Genomic DNA, 23,666 nt, shown 5'->3' with positions numbered 1-23,666 from the left:
TATTGACAAATTGCAAACTTTAAATGATTTTCAAAAGTTGTTAGGAGACATAAATTGGCTTAGACCTATGTTAGGGATTCCTACTTATGCTTTAAGTAATTTGTTTGGTATACTAAAGGGTGACTCTGATCTTAACAGTCCTCACCAACTAACTCAGGCAGCTCAGGAGGAATTGGCATGGATTCAATCTCATATTCACAAAGCTCAACTTTCTAGAGTAAATCTTAAAAAGGGAGTAGATTTAGTTTTTTATCCATCAGAACATTCTCCCTCTGCTACCTTAATTCAAGAAGAGGGTATAATTGAATGGATTTTTCTCCCACATAAACAACAAAAACGTCTTTCGACATATTTGGACAAAATCAGTCAAATTATATTTAAAGGCCGTCAAAGATTAAAACATCTAAGTGGCCTAGATCCTGAAAAAATCATTGTTCCTCTTACTAATTCTCAAATTCAAATGGCTTATCAGCAAAACCTAGATTGGCAATCAGGTATATCTGATTTTATAGGAATTATTGATAATCACTATCCAAAAAATAAGTTGTTCCAATTTTTAAAATTGACTCAATGGATATTACCTAAGATAGTAAAGTCCATGCCTATACCTCATGCTCCTACCTTTTTTACTGATGGCAGTAGCAATGGTCAGGCAGGTTATTCTGGTCCTTTAACTAACGTATGGGCCACCCCTTACACTTCAGCACAAAAAGTAGAATTGCAGGCTGTTACTCAGCTTTTACTAGATATTACTTCACCCTTAAATATTGTTTCTGATTCGCAATATGTTGTACAAACAGTTCTAGCCTTAGAAACAGTTACTATTACAGAAACTGATGAAATTTCCAAACTATTTCAGCAACTTCAATCGATTATATGGAATCGCCAGTTTCCACTTTTTATTACCCATATCAGATCTCATACTAACCTTCCAGGCCCATTAGTGGCTGGCAATGAAAAAATAGATCAACTGCTCGTTGGTTCTGTTCAAGAAGCAACTAAATTTCATCAACTGACTCATATTAATACTAAAGGTTTAATTAAAAAATTTCGCATAACCAATAATCAAGCCAAACATATTATTTCTCATTGTCCCACTTGTCAATTAGTTAATCAACCTAAATTTTCTGCCGGAGTTAATCCTCGAGGTCTCTCACCAAATGAATTATGGCAAATGGATGTTACACATATTCCTGAATTTGGCAAGTTAGGTATTGTACATTTTACTGTAGATACTTATTCTGGTCTTATTATGACTACTCTATCCTCTGGAGAAACTGTTAAACATGTACTCTCACATTTACACTCCTGTTTTGCCTACATGGGAGTCCCAGCCACCAAAAAAACTGACAATGGCCCTGCTTACACTAGTCATTCTTTTGCAGCTTTTTGTATTAAATGGGACATCAAGCACATTACTGGCATTCCTTATAATCCTCAAGGACAAGGTATTATAGAATGTACACATCAAACTTTAAAGAACATGTTATTAAAACAAAAAGGGGGAGGTAGACAGTCTCCCAAAGATAGAATAAATCAAGCCTTATTTACCTTAAATTTTTTGAATATTCGTAAGGAAGATAAATTAACAGCAATAGAAAAGCATTGGAATGGGAGTCGACAATCAGACTCTTTCCCTCACCAGCCTATCTGGTGGAAAGATGATGTAGAAAATATATGAAAAAAAGGATGGGCAAAGGTGTAGGGGAGAGTTTTTGCTTGTATTTTGACAGATGATGGACAAAGAGTCTGGATTCCAAGCAGAAGAATCAAACCCAGAGTGGAAACTCGAAGGGAAAAGGCGGAAGACACGTCAGGCACCGATCATGATGTGGGGACAGCTGAAGAGAACATACGAAGAAGCAGACAGGATATTGAACTGGACATCTGTACCTAAAACGTTTGTAAATGTTTTTCTTGCCATGATCTGCGTGGTGAGCATGGCGGTAAGAGTGTCTGGCAACCAGACACATCACTTTTGGGCATTCTAAAATTGCACCCACAGATGTACCCATTTGTAAAAAAGTAATAATTTGGGTACAATGTAAAACCTGGGTACAATGGGAAAATTGTAGAGCTCACACGGGGCGCATTCTTGCTGGGTCCACATCTTATGGTGTTGTCCTAGACTGGAGTCCCTATGGACATCCTGCCTCCTCTCACAATTTTAAAAAGCTTCCTTGGAATAAAACTGCCACCTCGATGTCTGTAAAAGACACTGACCTTAAAAGTCATATTACATGGCTCAATGATGGCATGAGCTCTCCAGCTCCTCATATTTTAGGTGGCCCTATTCATGATCAGTTGTGGAAAATATCAGCTGCTTTACATCCTTTACAGGCCTGGATTAGCACACACACTTTAGATACAAACAATAGCCGAGAATGGACTTTTAATTTAAATTCTACTCATTATATTCAAGTTTGTGTTAGACTGCCTTACTTATTTATGATTGGACATGCTGTTTATGACGAACCTTCTTTCCTAGTGACCTATAACAACTGTTCTTATTATACCTGTATTAACAATTCTATAAAGTTCAATCCTTATAACAAAACACTTTATATTCTCAAAGCCAGAACAGGACTGTGGTTACCTGTTAAAATGAATAGAGTCTGGCAAGAAACACCAGCAATGTTCCTTACGGACAAACTACTTAACCACATTCTTAAACGTACAAAAAGATTTATTGGTCTCTTAATAGCAGCTATTTTGGGAATCATTGCTGTCACTGCTTCTGCGGCCACTGCAGATGTGGCTCTGCATCAGACTGTTCAGACCACTGAATTTGTTCAAAATTGGCACCATGATTCAAATCAATTATGGTCTACCCAAAATCAAATTGACACTAAATTAGCTACTCAAGTGGCTGACTTACAACAGCAGTCACCTTGTTGGGAGACCAGGTTATAAGTCTACAAAAGCAACTTAGACTCCGTTGCGATTGGAATATCACTCAATTTTGTGTTACACCTCATATATGTAATCAAACTCGGTTTCCTTGGGAAAACATCAAAAAACATCTACTTAATCAAGGAAATCTGACTGAAGAGATTGGAAACTTACAACAAGAAATATTAAGTACCTTCAGTCACAAACTTAAATTGCTCTCAGAAGCTGACATTATTAATGACATCTCTTCTGGTTTAGAGTCAGCTGATCCACTTTATCATCTTAAGATCTATGGGAGTTCCTCTATTGTAACTTTTGACATTATTTTAATCCTTTGCTTGTGTTTATTTATAGTCTGGAGAAAACTCTGAAGAAGACAAGAATCCGGAGACCAATGCCTTGCTGTGATGGCTGTCCAACTCCATCAACTTTCTTCAAAAAATAAAAAAGGGGGAGATGTTGGGCCTAAGAATACTGAGTCATAGAAATGCCCCCTGTATTTCTGGAGACAAGATTTGATTTCAGAAGTCACATAAGGCTTTGCCTTAAAGAAAAAAGAAATGTGTTGGTTCAAAAGCTGCCTCGTCTCAGGAGGGCGTCTCCTTGGTCAGTAAAAGCTGCACTTCAAAGAGACAGCTGTAAACTGGGCCTATGGTTCTCACCTGTTTTGAAAGACAAGACAGGCCTCTTCCTAGAGCCATGGGTTGCTGGAGCTGGCAAGGACCCCCGGAGATGAGAGCTGATCAGAGAGATATGCTAATGCCCACGCCGGGCCCAGAAGGAGCCATGCGGTTAAAGTAATTAACACAAAGCACAGCTCATGTTGACTTCTGAGATCATCTCTGTCTCCAAGAACACAGTCACCGGAGCCAAGATGTCTCTGGTTTTTGAAGCAATAGCCTTATCAGAAAACTTAGAAGTTTGCCCCAAGAAGATTTTACAACTCATTGTTCCCCTAGTTAGAGTTAGTTGAAGGATCTGTAGTAGCCTTTTAGAAGACTTTGACCCGAAAGCAAACTGCCTGTTAGCATGCGAATTCCCTTGCCCTTGCCAACGGGAGCCTGTATCTACCCTATATAACACCTGTGTGGATATTCATTTTGGGGAGATATTGCTAGCGGGAGGAAATATCCCCATCCGGATACCCTACTTTTATCTATTTTCATAAACCTTTACTTTATAAACTATATCTTTGGCTCTGTGTATTATTACTACTATTTCTGTTTCCTACTATTTTTTCATCCTTTGCGATGGCCCCGCCTGAGAGACCTGATCGGAAGGAAAAACCTCTTTGCGGGGAGCGCAGCTAACTCCCCGCAAACTGGCGTGGTCAACTTAGAGACCTGATCCGAAGAAAGAGACAAAACCCCCTTTGCGGGGAGCGCAGCTAACTCCCCGCAAACTGGCGTGGTCAACTTAGAGACCTGACCCGAAGAAAGAGACAAAACCCCCTTTGCGGGGAGCGTAGCTGACTCCCTGCACGTGACGGTGCGGCCCGGCGTGGCCGGCCAAGTCTGTCCTCCACCCGGCAGTCCCGGACTGAGCATCCGGAGGAGTCTCGTCTTGGTGGAGGAATCCGGGGCATCCCCTCAAACTGCCCGCTCAGCTCCCACCTTCTCCCTGCGTCTGGCATCCCGGTGCTGGCCCTGTGACCCTGTCCCACCCCTGCCCTCCGGCTTCCCCCTCGCCTCTCCCGGCTCTCCCGCCTGCGTCTGTGCTGCAGCGTCCCCGCGGCCCGCGTGCTCCCTCGGCCCAGCGCTCGGGCTCCGGGTCTCCCGCCGGGTTAGCTGGTAATTCCCCTCCGGGAGCCGCACGGACCGAGGGCGCTGGGATGCGGAGTCCTGCGGTGGCTGGAGAACGCCCACGCAGGAGGCGGTGACAGCCGTGAACTCTGGACGCGGCTCCTGTGCCTTTCATGCAGATATGTGGTTTGAGGCCAGAAACGTTGGCATTGTTGTGAAGGAGTTTGCGTACCTCAACTACATCAAGGATGTTTTCTATGACAATGACAGAGCAGAGGAAACTTTTCTTGTTGTCACAAATGAGAGAATTCTCCTTTATTTCTGAATGGTGGCAGCAACTGGGAGATGCAGGGATTGAGGTCTCTGGTCATCTGTTACCTCCCCAAAATCTTCAGCCTTTGGGGGACAGTGCATCCCACTTGTGTGCAACCAGAGGATACTTTCTGTGAGCCCCATTAGGGATTGTCTGCAACAGACATGCTGGGACTTCTACTGTCATCCCTTATGCAGCTGAGCTTCCTAAACACAAGGTTGCTTGTCCTAATAGCTTTGTCAGTTTCAAAAACTGCTACAGTGTCTATCCTTCAAGCTTGCTAAAACTACCAGGGCCAGCTTCTGGAGCCACTGCATTTAGGTAATCAAAGTGACTTGCTAAGCTCACTGAATCCTGGAAGTTAAGAAGTCAACAGGTATTGTGCTATGAGCTTGAGATAAGAACCATCCTTCTAAATAACTTAAAAATCACTTAGTATGTAGGGCTCCTTAACCCTTCTCTGTGAAGGGGGCAGGAACCAAGCCTGGAGTCTTGGGATGACATAGCAAGGACAGGACCCATATGGGTGGACAAGACCTCTTGACAGTGGCAAAACCCCTGCCCTAAGTAAGTTAGCCCCCTGGTAGGGGTCCCCAGGGCACCCCCTTCAGCCCGGTCTAGAAGCCAGATCCAGGAAATAGGAGAAACTAAGGTAAGTGCTTTTCTACAACAAAGGACCTTGTTAAAGTCTTAGTGTGATCATTCCAGAAACATCTTTTTTAAAACTGTAGTGATTATCTGTTCTGTGTTCAGCACTGCTGGGACCGGGACCTTGTTTTCTTGGGAGGCCACTCCTGGAGCCCAGCTGCCATGGCCAGCATCCACAGCTGGACTTGAGAGCGACGAGCCTCAGATGGCCCCAGCCAGCCTTTTAGCTGCCCCAACTAATGCCACCTGCCACCGTCCCCACTGAGCCCTGCCCGGGTTGCAGATCGGTGAGCAGATCAAACGACTGCTGACGCTTTAAGCCCCCAAGTGCAGGCAGTTTGTCACTCAGCAGTAGATAACCGGAACCCCCCTCAGACCGCTCTGATCATAGAGTTTATCTGCCCCATTATTTAGGGGACACCCCCTTCTCATCTATCAGCAAATCCAGTTGATTCTGCCTTCAAAATATATTCAGAATCCAACCACTTCCCTCCCGTCTGCTCCAAGGCTCTGTCATCTTTCAGGATGGTGACCACAGCCCCTAACGGCTCCCTGGGTCTGGGCCTTGCCCCTCTGCCCGACTCTCCATGAGTCTTTCCCAGTCCCAGCGCCTCTTTTGAGAGATTCTTGTGCCTGATCCATTAATGGCATCATGTTCCACTCGGAGTGGGGGACAGTTGCTTTCAGTGGCCCCCATACTCTGCCCTGCACCCCTTTACTTGCTCACTGTGCTGTGCCCCCTGCCTCCACCCAGCATTCTCCAACCTCAGGGTCCTTATTCTCCCAGAAGGCTCCTCCCCCAGGTCCCCGCAGCCTTTGCTCCCTCCCTCTTCCCTCCAGGTCTCTGCTCAAATGTCTCCTTCTGGAAGAGTCCCACGACCATCCTACCCTGACCCGACCCAGCATGCCTGACTGACCCCTTGCCATCTGCCTCCCACCGTACTCCCAACCGCTGATGTGCTACATATTTATTTATCAGCCACATCCTGTCTCCTTCCACAAGCAAGTATTGCTCCAAGAGAGCAGGATCCCTGCTTTCTTTACCGCTGCTTCCCCAGGAACCAGACGGCACCTGCAACTAAGGGGCAGCAATGAGTATTTGATGAACAGGTGTATGAATGAATGAATGACTTTGCCAAAGGGCACTGTTGACACAGAGGTGAATGAGTCAGAACAGTCCCACCTTGGTTCATGCTCCCCTAGGATAGATTTTTTTTTTTTTAAATACACAACACAGCACAACTTGAATTCTTTAAAAGAAAATCCATCAACAAGTTAATGACAAGAAAAATACTGAGGATTTTCCTCACTGCTGGACACACTCACTTACTTAGTAAAACATTTAGAAACATACCCTGCACCCTCCTTCTGCTTCTAGGCTTCCTGACATTCCTTGAAGATGTTAGATCTAGACAACACTCAAGACAATTATGTCACTGAACATTTATATTAATGTATATAATCTTGATGGAAGTGACGTAGACTTCCTGCTGCTCTTGAAGCCCCTTCTTATGCTAAGTGCAAAATATGCATGATTTTATCTGTGTTAAGAAAAGTCACAAAATTAAATTACAGTTATAGCTTATCTTATGCACAGACCATTTTTCTTTTAACAACTAGAAGACTTTTTTTAATCACATAAGAAATTCATATACCTTATAGAAAAATTAGAAAACATAAATTAAAAAGAAAATCATAATAATTCAAATTCTCACCTCCCAGAGACAACAATTATTACCATTTTGATGTATATCCTTTTTACCACTTTGTCAAGGTAACCATCCACATAGTTATATTTTTTCTTATTAAAATGAAACCACAACAAAGCAACTGCTTGAAGTGTCTGTTTAAAATCCGCGTTTCCCCTTAACACACAGGGAGACTTCACAGATGGGCAGAGCCTTTACAAGTCCTCAAAGGGGCTTCTCACGTCTTCCCGTACTCAAATGTGCATCACATCTTCAGGAAAAGATCTCAGCACACAGCTCAGGACATCTGGCTCCCAGGCCATGTTCAGCAGAGGATCAGATGATTAGATCTCGGATACAGACTTTCATTCTCAGAGTCTTCATTGTCCTGTCTGTTAAAATAGGAGAGGGAACTGCTAAAGCTAGGCCCAGGTAAACTCTGGGGCTTCTCCCCTTGGGTGCCAAAATGTTAAGGAATAGAAAACGATGGTATTTTCAGGTGTGGCACCACACTTCTACCCCTAGACTCATTAAAGATGTCCTACAAACTGCTGAAGCCCAGGCCACCGTAGATCCCAGCCACATTTACACAAAAGCTAGTGAGCATTCTCACAGAAAATGCCATTCATTCTTTAATTCATTCACTCATTCACACACTCACTCAACAAATACCCATTCAACACCAAGCCCGTGAAGTGCTAGGGAGAAAAGAGTTAGAAAGGCACACCTGATACTTGCCTTCAAGGAACTAAAGTCTCCCTGAGCTTGGAGGTGCATGCTTGTAATCCCTGTTACTCAGGAGGCTGAGGCAGGAGGATCTCTTGAACCCAGGAGTTCCAGTCCAGCTGGGCAACATAGTGAGACCCCATCTTGCTAGGACCAGGGAGTCCATGAAAAGCTTCATGGAAGAACTGACACCCTGAGTCTTGAAGAAGGAACAGGATATCAGAGCACAACGATCAGAGAACAAGGTTGGAGAAGGAAGATAATGAGATGTGAGGAAAGGACCTTTAAGGAAGAGACAGCTACCTGCGCAAAACCCACAGCACGTCTGGAGATGATGAGTCGTTCTGAAGCACCAGAACATGGTGTGGAGTGTGCCCGGCAGCAGCCGGATGGGGCAGAGCAGCGTGGCTGGGCCTGCAGAAGGAGGGATGCCGGCTTTGCAGTCAGAAGACCCCGGCTCCCCCTAAACTCAGCCATTCACTCTCGGGGGGCCTTGCACTAGCCAGACCCCAGCTCTGAGCCTCTCCTTGTCTCCAAAATGAGAATCCTGAACCCCACTGCTTGCAGGGTTTTTCTAAGGATTAGGGAGCATGCAAAGTGCCCACCTGTAGAAGACATTCAACATGACAATAAGTTATCGATATTAAAGTGAGTTGGAGTCAGATTATAGCTGGCGTGCCGAAGAGCTTTTATCCTGTGAGCAATAGCGGTCTGGAAACATTTTCATCAGGGAATTACACACATAGATTTGTGTGTTACAGAGCTCTCTGTGGGCCTGACTGCTGATTAACCTTGGAGCCTCCTAAAATTCTTTCTAGAATATTCTGTGTAAATGAACATGTGGGCTTTACTGGAGGGAAGGTCCCTAATTTTCATTATGTCTCAGAAAGCCTGTGACCCCATAAAAGTTGAGAACCACAGCCAAAGGGAAGGCCATGCTGGACAAGATGGATGGGCAGGAGAGGGAGGTGGCAGGGACGAGGAGTCCCATAGTGCAAACATTTGAGCCTCCCTGCAGAGAGGACACAGAGTGAGTCCTGCAGCCCTGTCTTAAACCTCAGGTGACTGCAAATTCAGCCAACATCTTGACTACAACCTCACAAAAGACTCCAAACCTTAAAGTCCTTTAAATGGCCTAAAAAGAGAGAAAGAAACCCCAAGCCATAAGTACCCAACTAAGTATCTCTAGATTCTTGACCCATAGGTACTGTATAAAATAATAAATGTTTATCATTTTAAGCCCTTCATTTGGGGGTAATTTGTTACAGAGCAAAAGATAACTGATACATTTCTCTAATTTACTAAAACTCCACTCCTGGGCATCATTGCTCTTGGTTCATTTGAGAATTAAGTTTCATGATTAACTCCTTTATAATATTTCCACTCACAGACCCAGGCAAAGTGGCTTCAGAGCCTCTGCTCTTAATCACTCCAGTCTCCTCCCTCCCACCATCCCTTACGTCATAACATAACATTGCACAGTGCTCTACAGTGAACAAAATGCTTTTATATACACAATCACACTCCATCCCCACAGTTTTCCTACCCCTGCCCTGGAGAGGAAAACAGTTACTGTTGTGTTTCTCCATTTTGCAGTTAATAAAACTGAGGCTCAGAAAAATTGAAATGATTCATCCAAGCTCACACAGGGACTAAGTGGTAGCTGGGACTCAAACCAGGCCTTCTGACTCAAAATCCCTCTTCCTATATGCGCCTGCTTGGGCTGCCATGACAAAGCAGCACAAATTTGGCAGTTTAGACAACAGAAACGTATTGTCTCACAGCTCTGGGGGCTGGAAGTCTGGGATAAGGCGTTGGCAGGGTTAGAACCTTCTGAGGGCATCAAGAAAGGATCAGTTCCGCAGCCCTTTCCTAGCAGCCCTCACGCTTCCTTGGTGTGTCGATGCGTCACTCACTGGAGTGTCTGTCTCCATTGCCACATGGCCTTCTCCCCCAGTGTCTCTCTTCTCCTCTTATGAGGACACCAGTCATGTTGGATTAAGGGCCCACCCTAGTGACCTCATCTTAACTTTGTAACAATATCTGCAAAGACCCTTTTAAAGACTTTTCCAAACAAGGTCACTTTCACAGGTATGAGGACTCAGGACTTTAACATATCCCTTTGGGTGGGCCACAATGCAACCCATAGCACTTCCATAAATTATGTTCTCCCTTAGCATCACTGGACTGGGCCTAAACGATGAATTCTTGGAATCCCCTGCTGCTGCCGGCTTTCCTGGCCCAGATGGCAGCTGGGCAAACAGGCATTCTGGGGGAGTGCACCAGTGCGTCCAGCAGGGGGCGCCACGGGGCCAGAACATAATTCAAGAATGCTGGTGGTTTCATTAAATTCCCATAACTAATTTCCTTAACTTTATTTCTTAAATTAGGAACTTTAAATTTGATAACCCAGAGAGAGGCAAGGATTTCCTGATTCTTCAATCACGGATTTCCGAGCAGCTTTAAAACTCATTGTCTCCCCAGCCCCCAGTGTGTAGTAGTCAGTTACTGCTAGATCCACCAGCCCCCTGGATGGCTCTGGAATGCCAGGGAGAGCTCAATTAGAGGGTCAGGAGCTCCCCACTGGGTCTGAAATTCATGGAAGTTTATGCCTCTAAGCCGATCTCTCCAGGGCAAGGGTCCATCTCCTGTCTCTGGGAGGTAATTCTCGACTCAAAGCAAAGCTGCACAAGAGGAGAAATCTGCATCCGGCTGCCACTTGCTTGCTGGGCCCTCCTGCCCCTCCTGCCCCAACACACGCCCCACAAGCCCTGTGCACACCAGGCCTCAAAGAGCCCCCACATTCCAAAACCACTTCTCCCACAAAATTTCCACCTCCCTTAAAACATCCAGCTCCCTTCCTCCAACTATTGAGTAAGGAAAGGCCTCTCCTTAATGTAAATGCAATGTGAAATTCTTCCAGAATGATCAAGAAGCGGCTGGGAGGACACTCACAGAGCAGCCAGTCCTGCCTGCTGAGTGGTGAATCTGCCCCCTGGGATTCCGGGGCTCAGCCTTGAACACGGACTCGGCCCACCCGAGATGATTTAAAGGCTCAACACCTTCTCTCCACGGTTATCCTTATGGAGTCCCTACAAATGGGGCCAGCACTCGTTCATTCATTCATTCATTCCACAAGTATTTGTTGGGCACCTAAAATGTGCCTGGCACTAAGGCAGGTGCTAGAGGAGAAAACAAAAAAAGACAAATGGGAACAATGAAGCTCAGGTCTCTTCCCTCCCAGAGGCTTGCCCAGGCTGGAGTGCAGTGGCATCCTCATGGCTCACAGCAACCTCAAACTCCTGGGCTCAAGCGATCCTCCCAACTCAGCCTCCCAAGTAGCTGGGACTACAGGCATGTGCCACCATGCCCGGCTAATATTTCTACTGTTGGTAGAAATGGGGTTTTGCCCCCTGTTGCTCAGGCTGGTCTCAAACTCCTGGCCTCAAGTGATCCTCCCGCCTTAGCCCTTCCAAAGTGCTAGGATTATAGGTGTGAGCCACCGTGCCCAGCCATCTCCTAGAGAATTTAGCAGAGAGGTAAAAAAACAAACAAAAAGGAACTGAACATATTGTGCTTTAAGAAGGAAACCAACCATCTCAACAGAGAGGATCAGAGAAAAGTTGTGAGTCAAGATCCTCCCTAAGAAAGGAGAGAGAATGCAAAGGCAGGGTGAGACTCGGGAAGCAGCAGGGGGGCACTGCCATGGTGAAGCTCCCCCCTTCCACTGCTTTTGGAGGCAGCTCTTGCTTGCCGGATTCTGGACAGGAAGCTCTGGCAGATGGAAGGAAGGATGGATGGCTCCTGCAGGGAAGGGCAGTGGCCTACAAAAACACCTGTGTAGCTTAAAATTTAGCCCACGGTATGTTTCTAACCCATATATATTTCCAACTGAGTAAGGACCAGAGAAATATCTCCGAGCAAGATGTCTTCACTACTCGGACATAAGATTTCCTCACCCACTGCACTTAATGCTCTATCCAACCTCTGCTGCTCTGTTTCATTTTCCACAAGCAGCAGTGCCTGGATCCTTTGGAAACAAAGCCGTTCCTCAAACTACAACAGGATTTCTCCAAATTGGGATCCGCTGCATTAGGAACACCTGGCGTGCTTGTTAAAAATGATGGATTCCTGGGCCCTCACCCAGCCTCGGTGAATCAGAGCCTCTGGACACGGGATCTGCGAGTCTGCACGTGTCACAGTGCCCCCAGGCGATCTGCATGTAGCCGACAGTCTGAGAACCTGTAGAAATCTGTGCCTTACTTCTGACAGGGCCTGTCCAAATGCAAAGCGTTACTGTTGTACTGTTTGTGATTTTGTGGGACATGTTGGTGATGAAAACTGTTACAGGCTATATTGTGTCCCCCTACCATGTCCCCAAAACAAAAAAAACTATTTTAAAGTCCTAAAACCCTGAGTATCTCAGAATGTGACCTTATCTAGAAATAGGGTCACTGCAGATGTGGTTAGTTAAGACGAAGCCATTAGGGTGGTCCCTAATCCAGTACAACGGGTGTCGTTATAAAAAGGGAAAATTTGGACACAGACACACATGGAGAGAATGTCACGTGAAGATGAGGAAGAGATAGGAGTGATGCTTGCTGAGGACACCAAAGATGGCCAGCAAAGCCCCGGGAGCCAGAAGAGAGACCTGGAACAGATTCTCCAGCCGAAGGAACCAACCCTGCGGACACTTTGACCTTGGACTTCCGGCCTCCAGAACTGTGAGACAATACATTTCTGTTGTCAAGCCACCCGGTTGGTGGTACTTTGTTTATGTAGCAGCCCCAGCCATCTAACGCAGGAAGGTGACATGGTGAAACATTACCTGCCTACTGGCCTGACAGTCCACACAATTTCAGGGAAAGGGAGAGAAATTCTAATGGCTCTGACCTAAATCTCTCTCTCCTGCAAAGTTGCAGGGAACATCAATAAGCCCGGGAAACGCCTTCTATTAGGCCTCATTAGTCTTCCATTAAAGGGCACATGTCACCAAGCTGATGGGTGGAAATGGTATTGGTCACTGTCTGGGCTCAGATAAAGAGCTGGTGGAACACAAATGAAGACACGGAGAGGGCGAGAAGGACAGGCCGCAGAGAATTCCAGAGACGGAGGGTACAGTGGGTGATCTTTGCAGGGGGAATATCGCCACCCGAATCGCATGGAGCGTACTGTATTTTCCCATGTGAAAGCCAATAATCCTCTATCAACAATTCTAAAAAACGGCCCAGGAAGGGCCGTAAAAGGGCATGAGAGAATGTTCAGGGGTGACAGAAAGTTCTACAGTGTGACATTGTGCTTGTTGCACAACCACGTACATTTGTCAAAATTCGTTGAATTGTACACTTAAAATTGGTGACTTCTGTTATATGTAAATTATACTTCAGTAAAGCAGATCAGAATTTTTAAATCAACCCATAAAAGAAAATATCAGTTAAATATATTTGATGGTGATCACATAGAAAATCCAAAAAGGAAAAAAAAAAGCATTTGTTTTGTAAGCCATCTTTTTAACACAAAACCAGGCTGAAAACAGGCCATTTGATTAGAAACACAGTACGGAAAAGAAACAGAAAAATTTTCTGAAGATAATTCTATGGCACTTTTATCAGAATATGGGGGGAAACACATGCATTTTAGTGTCATCAGATAGTTAATCTGATACATAAAATATGATTAACAAGAAAAGGGAAACCAGAAAATCCTTTTTCTGAACACAAAACAAAAATTTAAATGACTCTGATGAATAATGTCTGGGTATACGTGCTGTTAAACACAGACAAAGGCTGAGAATCACCATTAGAGCCGATGGGGGGTGTGCTGGTAACTTTCAAATTAAAAGATGAAGGTGGGAATTATCATGTCACTGAACCAAGAAATATACTCACAGCACAGCATTTGATTTAACATTGTACAATGTTACATCAAACATCTGTAGCACATTCCTGTTAGACAAACAAAAGTCTATATGTTTCGGGGGATGAGAAGCTCAAAGACTTAAGTTCAGTGTTGGAGAACTGGATGTTAACTTCAGTAGTATTTTCTACCTTAAAGCTAACCTCAGCTTATGCATGGTTTATACAAGTTCTCTGGGAATTTTTTTCCTTCACATACATATCTCACCCGTGTCTCCATACTTATTTGGCATCACAGTGCAAGGAAGAACCCTGGTTGGCTGTCACCCTTGACTGTAAAACGGGAACAAGGAGAGCTGTCTGGCCAGGTGTCATAAAGGCCCGGGGAAGTCACATAAGGCACTCAGAATAGGCCTGGCTCAGCAGGGCACTGCTTGCCCTAGGTTTCCTTGCATTAAACCATTCAATGTCTTTTGAAATCACATCTGCATTTTGGACATTTTTATACTGCATTTTTTTCTCTCTTACACGTTATGGATGAAAAGGAGAGGTGTCTAGTCTGGTTTGCTGTTAGAGAAAAATTCCAGCATGGATACATGCTAGCTGTGTGAACTGGGGCAAAATAGATAATCCGTTTGGGCCTTGGTTTCCTCATCTGTAAAATGGAATAACACCTACCTCATGAGTTTGTTGTAAGGGTTAGGTTTTATAGTACTTGAAAAGCAATTAGCACTACACCTAGTACTTACTAAGTACTCAGTATGTATGTGGAGTGGTGTTACATGCTATGGAGGGGCAGTAACAACGCATGGGCAGACAGTGCTGGGGGAATGAAGTGCTGAGGCAGTGCTGGTTTACATAAGAAAGAGGAGGCCTCCCCATAAGGTGTCCCATGAGCAGAAAACATGGGAGCTGTGAGGATATGTAGGATCTGGAAGGAGAGTATTCCAGAAGAGCAAAAAGCACATGCCAAGGCCCTGAGGCCAAAGCCTGCTTGATGTGTTCAAGAAGCAGCAAGAAGGCCCGTGTGATCAGAGCCAAGAGAATGCGAGAGCAGGAGGAGAGAAGGGGAGGAAGGGGCACAGACCACAGAGGCCGCTGTGAGCAAGATGAAGGCTTTGAGCAGGGGGCATCATGAGCCTTGTATTTCCCTTCCCTGCCCCAACACTGGCTGTTTTAAAGGAGAGCTGTTCTTTATTTTGCTTGTTTATTTCCATTTATAATAGGATTGTCCTAGCAGCTGTGTTGAGACTAGACCGCAGGAAGACAAGCACAGAAGCAGGAAGGGCCGGAGACTGAAAACTGCAGGGAAGAGGCTTGGGCTGGAGCGGAAGGGGAGCGGGGCAGAGCAGCGTGACGAGCAAAAGTTTTAGATTCTGGATGTGTAGAGGGCAGAGCCAGGCAGGACTTGCTGATGCACCAAATGTGAGTGTGAATGACAGAGAGGGATGGAGCAGGACGCCAAGGTTTTGTCCTGAGCAAACTGCCATTTACCTAGACAGGAAAGAGTGCCGGCCCCAGCAGCAGCAGCTACAGCCTCAACATTGGGGCCCCGCGCGTCCCCGCGCCTCCCCGCGCCGCCTGACTCGGCCGGAGACCCCCGGGGCCCAGGAGGGCCGGGTGGCCTGAGTGCCCGGGGGCGGTGGCGCGGCGGCGGGATGGCGACACGGGGAGCCAGGATGGGCAGCTGAGAGGGGCGCAGGGGGTGCCTGGCACGAAGGCGGCGGCGCCCAGGACGCTCTGGGGCCCAGGGATGTGGAAGCCACAGAGAAGGGGAGCGGGGCAGGAAGGCGCTGGGCAAGCGCGGCAAGCGGGGAGGGGGCGGCGGGGGCCCGGCAAGAAGAAGAGCAAGTGGGACCCCAGAGCCTGGTGTTTTCCAACCTGCGGATCGGGAAGAGCCTGTCCAAGGGGAAGGGCGCTGGGGGCTCCCGCGAGGATGTGCTGGACGCCCAGGCCCTGCAGGCCGGGCAGGGGACAGCGCTCACTCCCTGCTCCCCGAGACCCGGACCTCGGCCTCTGGGCGAAGGAGACGGGCCTGGCGGACACCCAGTGTGGGGACTGACTACAAGGAACACTGGGAGAACAGCTGGGGTTACCGTTTCCCCCTCACTGAACAGCAGTCCTGGCAAGGGTTCGTGCCTCCACCTCCCGTGTCTTGCTCAGCTCCCTGCTCTGCAGGGCAACCGAGACTCTTTATTGATAATTTGGTTTGACCCCTAAGAACAGCAGGTCTAGTCTGACCGTCACTTCCCACCCTGCAGAGCTCCAGCCGCCCCGCGCCCTGCGGACCAAGCTTAGCCCGGCCTCGTGTTCCTTCCCTCCCTTTGCTCCTGGCGCCTTGCGGTTCCAAGGAACCTTTAGTTCGCTTTTCATTCTCCTTCCTCCTCCATCCTATTTCCTGCTCTTGCCTCTCACCTCTCACCTCTCCAGAAAGCTATTTTTTCCTGATTCCTCGAGCATTTGTCATCTCGTAGGTATTTTGGGAGCACCTGCTGTGGGCCAGGAGCTGTTCCTGGCCCTGGGGACACAGAGCGGAGCTAGGTCTGGGCCCTGCCCGGGGGGTTTGCCGTCTAGTGAGGGAAAACAAAGCAACAGAAAGTAAATTTTCACTTGGATAAAATAATGGAGAGTGTTAGGAGGTGTCAGGAAGGAAGTAAACAAGGGCATAAGTTGTAACATTTTAACTGAGGCTTGAGGCTGCTTTCCTGGGGCGCGTCTCCCTCTTTGCTTCCACGTTGGGAGGGGAGGGGTGGCTTTATAAATTCACTTCCTTTCTTTCAAATCTTATCATAATACTGATGTTCCCTGAAGATGCGCCACAGACACTCCGCTCTTCCGCATGCTCCGTGCACAGGCCTGTGGCTGTGCCACCTCCAGCCTGAGAAGCAGGTCGTGGAAAAGCAAAGGGAAAAACAGCTTAAGAGAATGATCATGGGCCTCATCAAGAGCACAAAATCATCAAAAGTGGCACCTTCTATGAAGGGATTTTATGAAGGGATATTGGAAGTGGTTCGGAACAGATGAGTCTGTGTATTCATGTTCTCCAGAGCAGCAGAAACAGATCCAACAGGCCGTGTGTGCGTGTGTGTATGGAGAGAGACACAGAGACACGGATATACAGATATAAGGTCAGATTGATCATGGGGACTGGAACGGGCGATTGTGGAGGCTGAGAAGCCCCATGAGCTGCAAGCCAAGGCCCCAGGAAAGCCAGTCGTGTGGTTCAGTCGGGGGTGAACAGCGGAGAACCAGGGGAGCCGACGGTGCAGCTGCTACTCGAGGCCAAAGGCCTGACGGGGGATGGAGGGGCTGAAATTCAAAGGCCAGAGAAGCGGGAGCCCCGATGTCTGAGTGCAGAAGACGGACAGCCGGCTCCAGACGAGAGGGAGGTCCGTCCCTCCTCGACATTCGCTTCTGTTTAGACCGTCAGTGGATCGAATGCTGCCGCCCACCCTGGTGAGAGCGATGCGCTCAGTCTCCCAATTCAAAAGCTAACCTCTCTGGAAACACCCTCGTAGACACACCCAGAAAAATATTCTACCAGCTGTTTGGGCATTCCTTATCCCTGTCAAGTTCACAGATAAAACTAACCGTCACAGGCTCTGAGCCTCACTACGGGGCAGGAATGCAGACATTGTTTGTATCGCCTGCCTACACAAACTTCCTGAACATTCTCAGAAGAACCAGGAGAACTTTAGGTCCTGTTGGCCCGTGTTAATTATGGCCAAGAAGTCCAAAGCAAGATAGCGGGGTCCTGTGAGCCAGACCGTGTTGGAGTCACAGACGTGGAAGCGGCGTGGCCCTGCGAAGTGGCTTTCCTGACTGTATCGTGTGAGGGTTGGGCCTTTGTGCTGCGTGGCTTTGTCCTTTTTCCACAGGGTCACAGAGCAGTTCCTCGGGGGCTCCGACCCAGGTGTGGGCCATTCAGCCACGTGAGGGCCGGGGGGGGGGGGCTCCATGGCGAGGAAACATCTGAGCGGCCAAGGAAGGATTTACGGCAGAGACAGCAGCCTGGAAGGACAGAGGGGTGGCGGGAAAGTTGCTTTCAAAAGGCAAGTGCCAGGTCCCCAAGTACTGGGGATTTTCATTTTAGACAGTGAATTTTAGGCTTCAAAAGCCCATCAGAGCACTTCCCTGTGGGTTCCCAAGACGTCTGAGGATTGGCCAGCAGGGTCTCTAGCCACCTTGTGGAAATTGGAAGGAAAGAAATGTGTGCAGAGAGAAAAGGAATTTTTACTGTAGCAGAAAAGAACAGGTGTGTCCTGGCTGCTGCCCTGACTGACCCTGTGACCGGGCCAGTCCTGTGCGGCGCGAACCTGCCCTTTACACTAACCAGGCGGCTGTCACGCGTGCGTTTATGATGGTCACCCCGGCCGTCCCCCATGTGGCTGCGGAAGCCCTGCGGAGCAGGAACCCTGCAGCGTCAGCCGAAGCTGGGTCCCGGGAGCTGGGCAGGACGTTCTGGTGCTCCAGTCAGTAGTAAGTAGTCAGAGCGAGAAAGAAAGCCGCATCGAGTCATTGGGGTCCAACCCTGTCAGGTTAGTTTGCTGTCTGCACTGCTAAGGTCAGGGTGGCCGGTGTGACTGCGTTCTTGAAGGGGTTCTGGGTGAATAAATCAGTCATTAAGTACTAGTGGAGTAGGTGGCGTATGGCAAGGTCTGAGCTGAGTGCAGCCGGCTGGAAAAGAAAGATAGATTGCTCAGCCTTTGCTTACAGGAAGGCTCTGGCCTGGCTGGGACAGCACAGAAGTGTTTGAGACAACAGCTGTGCAGAACTGCAGGTTGTGAGTGACCCTGTGACCGGGGCTGCACGGAAAGGTTACAGAAAAGAGAAGGCAGGGCCAACAGGTCTGCCAGGAAGCCTCTGGGGAGAGGAACATTGGCCTGTACTGGGAGAAACAGCAAATGTGCCCAAGGGCAGAAAAGCCAGCACTGCAGGACAGAGACCGTGCTCACGCGGCCCTGGGGGGGACGGGTGGGACTCAGCCGACAGCATGTTCAGGGCCTGAGGATGCCGAAGCACCCAGACTTCGCACAGCTCTTGTGCCTGTGCCTGCTGGAGCACCGGGTGTGCCCCGGTCTCCTGAGTTGTGTCCTGGTAACTCTGAGGTCCCCAAGCTCCTGCTGTGAGTCACCGGTCCTAGCACGACAGCTACAGTCACTGCTATCAGAACAGATCCCAAGGGGCAGGCTGGGAGGTGTTGGGTTTGAGACGGAGGACTACGCAGAAGGAAGTAAATGCGATAGATGAAAGTTTTGCTCTTGCCTGGACCTCACCTTGCAACCCGCGCTGCCTCTGCAGGAGGACAGAGGGGAAGGGGGTGGGGGCAAGGCGCGACTCTTCAGTGCGTTGTTTTTAGTCTTGTCTTTTACCTTCGAAGGAAGCTGTCTCTCTGACACTGCTCTTTCTGACCCCCATCCTATATTTAAAGGCTCCACATAAAATAAATAACCCAAGTTATCACTCTGTGGCAAAAGTCCCTGCGAGAGCTGGAGAGATGGTGGAGCCCTTGTCAGAATGGGCTGTGATGTTAGAGCCCCCTTAGATCTTAGAGCTGTGCTGTCCAGCTAATTAAACACTAATGAACCAGCTTAATCACAGATGAAGTCCTCTGTTGCGCAGCCACCTTGCAAAGATACGTGTGGTGGGCGCTGCCTTGACGGATGGCGCAGGGCGGGACGTCTCCGTGACCGCAGAGAGCTCTGTCGGGAGGGAGGCGCTGCCTGTTTCTAGGTGGGAAAACGGGGGCACAGTGGACCAGGGCTGGGACTCGGGGCTCGGTGCTCTCAGCTGATCATGCAAAGCCGCCAGCAGACAAGGATTCAGACCATACATTTCAGCAGCAAGAAGGTGGCTGTCAGGAAAAATGAGTTCCCCTTGATTTTAGAAGAAAAAGATCTCTAAATCTTGGAGATGATTCCGAGAGCTGAGGAAAGAGGAGAAGCAGTTTGTTTGTTTTTAATTAGCCACCTCCCTTCCCTTTTTTTTTTTTTTTTAAGAGGAGGAGCGTCACTGTGAGGCCACAGGGCAAGCTGGAGGGCTCCACGCCAGGGTCCGCAGAGGGGCCGGGGAGAGCCTGAGCCAGGCAGGCTGAGCCTTTGATCCCCACTGACTGTCACCCTGCAGCCGCTGCGCTCTCCCTGGCTCCTGCAGTGCTGTTTGTTGCGCTGACCCTCCCCTCTCCAACCACCCAGATGCCCACAGCCCCTCCTTGGCATGTGCGGACACACACACACACACACACACACACACACACACACTCACGCTGGGCGTGCACGCCTCCGGCTGAGCCCTGGCTTCTGTTGGCGGCTCCTCTGCCTGAACTCTGAAGCTGGGAGAACCCTGGAGTCAGCTGTGTGAGGAGTGAGTGTGGGCTCCAAAGACACCCCCACCACCACCCCAGTCTTCCAGGCCTCCTGTAGGTTGTCCCGGCTCCTGCTGGGGTCTCAGAGAAACAGGGGCCGTGAGTTGTCCAGATACCGGAATAGCCAGCGTGCAGCGCCCTCTCCCTGCTGCGCAAGGCCGGCTTCCGTCCAGACACCGGCGATGCAGACAGGACTCAGGCCCTGCCTGCTCTCCAGGGCCCCGTGAGGGACAGAGATGTAGGAAGTCACTGCCGGCGGGTACGCGAGATTCATCCACTCATTCCTCTATTCAGCAGATGTCTCTGGGGCTCCTGCTCCGTGCCCAGCACTGTGCGAGGGGCCGGGACTTTAATTTTTAGCGAGACCTGCTTCTTTCTGTAAGGAACCTGCATCTAAAAGGGAAGCAGACGGTACCCGAGCAGTTACCCCACGGTGCCACAGTCTGGGCAAACCTAGGGGCCACAGGAACCGTGGGGAGGGCACATAACCTGGTGTCGGAGGCTCAGGTGTGCACAAGGCACAGCGGTGGCTCAAGCAGGGTCAGCCCTACCCGGGGTGTGTGAGGTGGAGGCTGGAGCCAATCCTCGGAGGATGGCGGGGAACGGCGGTGCAGGGCGAGGCGTGGCGAGGCGGCGGGGCCGCGTTTGGGTGGGCGCGGTGGGGGAGGGGCCGGAGGGAGAGGAAGGTGTCACACTGTGGCGAGCCCGGCCTGCCGTGCCAGGATTCCACTGGATTCAGGAGACGCGGAGAGGTTTGAAGCCTGAGAGTAACACAATCGAATCGCGCTGCGACTGCGTGGAGGACGGCCTGGCGGGTCGCAGGAGAGGCCGGCGCGGGAGGAGCCATGCGACATTGTCTGCGGCGTGTGCTGGGGGTGTCTGCGGTGACGCTGCGATGTTTACACTGGGGCTGTTGTGTGACAGCGAGGAGGACGGCAGAGGGGACACTCAGGGTCACCGTGCTGAGGTGTAACCCCGTGGAGGAAGCAGCTCACCATTGAGAGCGCCACATGTTTCAGCAGAATTCAATGGAACTTTCTAGAGAACATTTATTTATTCAATAACCCCCCCACCCCACCCCACCCCCGCTCTATTTTCCTTTTAACTCCAGAGGCCCAGGGTTGAGTTACTGAGTCTTCAGACTTTGACGGTTCACAACCTGGGAAGACCCACTTTAATTCCCGGCTCCTGTCCACCCCCCTCCTCCCGTGGGCCGCCACGTCTCACCCTGCATGTGTGTGTCCCGTGGGCCGCCACGTCTCATCCTGCATGTGTGTGTCCCGTGGGCCGCCACGTCTCACCCTGCATGTGTGTGTCCCGTGGGCCGCCACGTCTCACCCTGCATGTGTGTGTCCCGTGGGCCGCCACGTCTCACCCTGCATGTGTGTGTCCCATGGGCCGCCACGTCTCACCCTGCATGTGTGTGTCCCGTGGGCCGCCACGCCTCATCCTGCATGTGTGTGTCCCATGGGCCGCCATGTCTCATCCTGCATGTGTGTCCTGTGAAATACGCTGGGTTTGCAGGCATTTAAAACTGGCCTGGGCAGTGTCCTGTCGGGGAACTCATCCCCTCCTTGCCTGTGGCGACGCCGGTCCAGGTTGCTTGGTGCCGCCTTGTCTGCTGTTCTGAGTGGCTGTGCGGGTCTCAGGCGGTTGTCCTGGTCACTCCCCTGGGGCTGGCAAAGGAGCGCCTTGCCCCTCCCCCAGGGCCAGGACCGGGCCAGGTGCCGAGATGCCCCAGGACGGCGCTCGGGCAGACTCCCCGCTGGCGGGGGTCTCATCCTCCCGTGCAGGGGGGGCTTGGCTGCCACCGCCGCCGGCACCTGCCAGCCCAGCCCCTCCTGCCTGCGTGGCAGGTGCGCGGCGGACCCGCGTCGCTGGGCGTCTGTCTGCGCCAGCAACCGGTGATCTCAACACCTGCCACGTGTGGGTTGTATTTCTGAGAATTCTTTTACCTGTTTTGGGGGGGTTCCTGTTTCTTTTTGTTTTTTTGAATTTATAGGAGCTTTTGCATGTTGAAGACATTAGTCTCTCCTCGTTAATTTTAGCCATTAGAAGGAAAATAATGTCCCCATCTGTCATCAGTGTCTTAAATTTGTCCATAGTGCCCTTTGCTGAACAGAAGTTTTTACTTTTCCCCTAAGTAATTAAATCTCTCTGTCTCTCCCTCTTTTGCCTTATGGTTTGTGCTTTTTAACTTTGATTTCAGAAGTCCTTCCTCATTCCTAGGTAACAAGGCTATATATAGTTTTCCTGTTAACTTTATGGTTTTACTGTTTACCTGAAGGCCTTTAATCCACTGGAAATTCAATTGTCATCATTGTTCTCATCATCAATTATACAGCGTTTACCATGTTTCACGCATTGTTTTAAATGCTTTTAACTATTATCTGTTTAAAATTTCACAACCATGATGAGGGACAGACCATTTGTATCATCATGTCTACTGCAGAAGGGGAACGAAACGCAGAGATGCCGAGTGTCCTCACGCCCTCCCCTCCCGGGACCCACGACTGGGAACAGACACTTGTAAGCACCGTCAGCCCCCGAGGGCCCCTGCGAACTGGACACCACCGGGGTCCCTGCCACTTGGGGATCACTGGGGCTGAGGCAGGTGTCGACCAGGTGAGCAGTGAAATCCAGGTTAGGGCTACGATGATGTACCATTGTGGAGAACTACAAGGTATCCACCGAGGTCTGGCCTAGCCTGGGGGTTGGAGAAATCTTCCTTAAATGAAGCTGAACTGAAATCTGGAAGATCAGGGAAGTTGACTGTGGGGGAGCAGGGAGGTAAAGAACCTTCCAGAAGGAGGAAGGAGCATATACAAAAGTCCTGATGTGGGAACAATATGAGCCCTGAAAGGCAGCGTTGTCCTGGAGCAAATTCTGCGAGGGCCGCAGGCCTTGCAGGCTCATATTCTAGAAGTAATGAAGGTCTTTCTGGCTACAGTGAAGGGCACAGACTGCACAGTAGCTAGAGGGCGTGGGGAGGCCCGTTGGGGCCATTGCAAAGGTTCGGGGAGGAAGATTGTGGCTTGGGCCCAGGGTGAGCCCCCCAGAGCTCGCGGCACCCTGGTGGGGCTGATCCACCGGGTGGGCCACAGCAGTAGCTGCGTTCCTAGCAGGGGGAGCTCTTGCCACAGGGGATCACACACGTGCTCCGCAGCTGAGCTCAGGACCGTACACTCAGGTCGGCCTAACAGGGGAGGCTGTCCCTCGGGAAGGCACACATGGAAGGGTCGTGCCAGAATGTCTTCCAAGCCTGCGGGTGCAGACGGCTGGGCAGCCGTGCTTTTCTGCAAACAAAGGAGGAAAGTGGCTGATAGAACCAGGTCCTGGTAGGGCAGGGACAGGGTTCCTATATCCTGCCCCTCAGGGTGACCTTAAGTTCAGGGAGGTTTCCTTCTCCCCTGTGGCTGTCACTGTCCACTTCAGCAC

The sequence above is a fragment of the Lemur catta genome, chromosome 4 (genome assembly GCF_020740605.2).
Source record: "Lemur catta isolate mLemCat1 chromosome 4, mLemCat1.pri, whole genome shotgun sequence".
NCBI classification, from domain to species: Eukaryota; Metazoa; Chordata; class Mammalia; order Primates; family Lemuridae; genus Lemur; species Lemur catta.
This window is presented reverse-complemented; position numbering follows the sequence as displayed.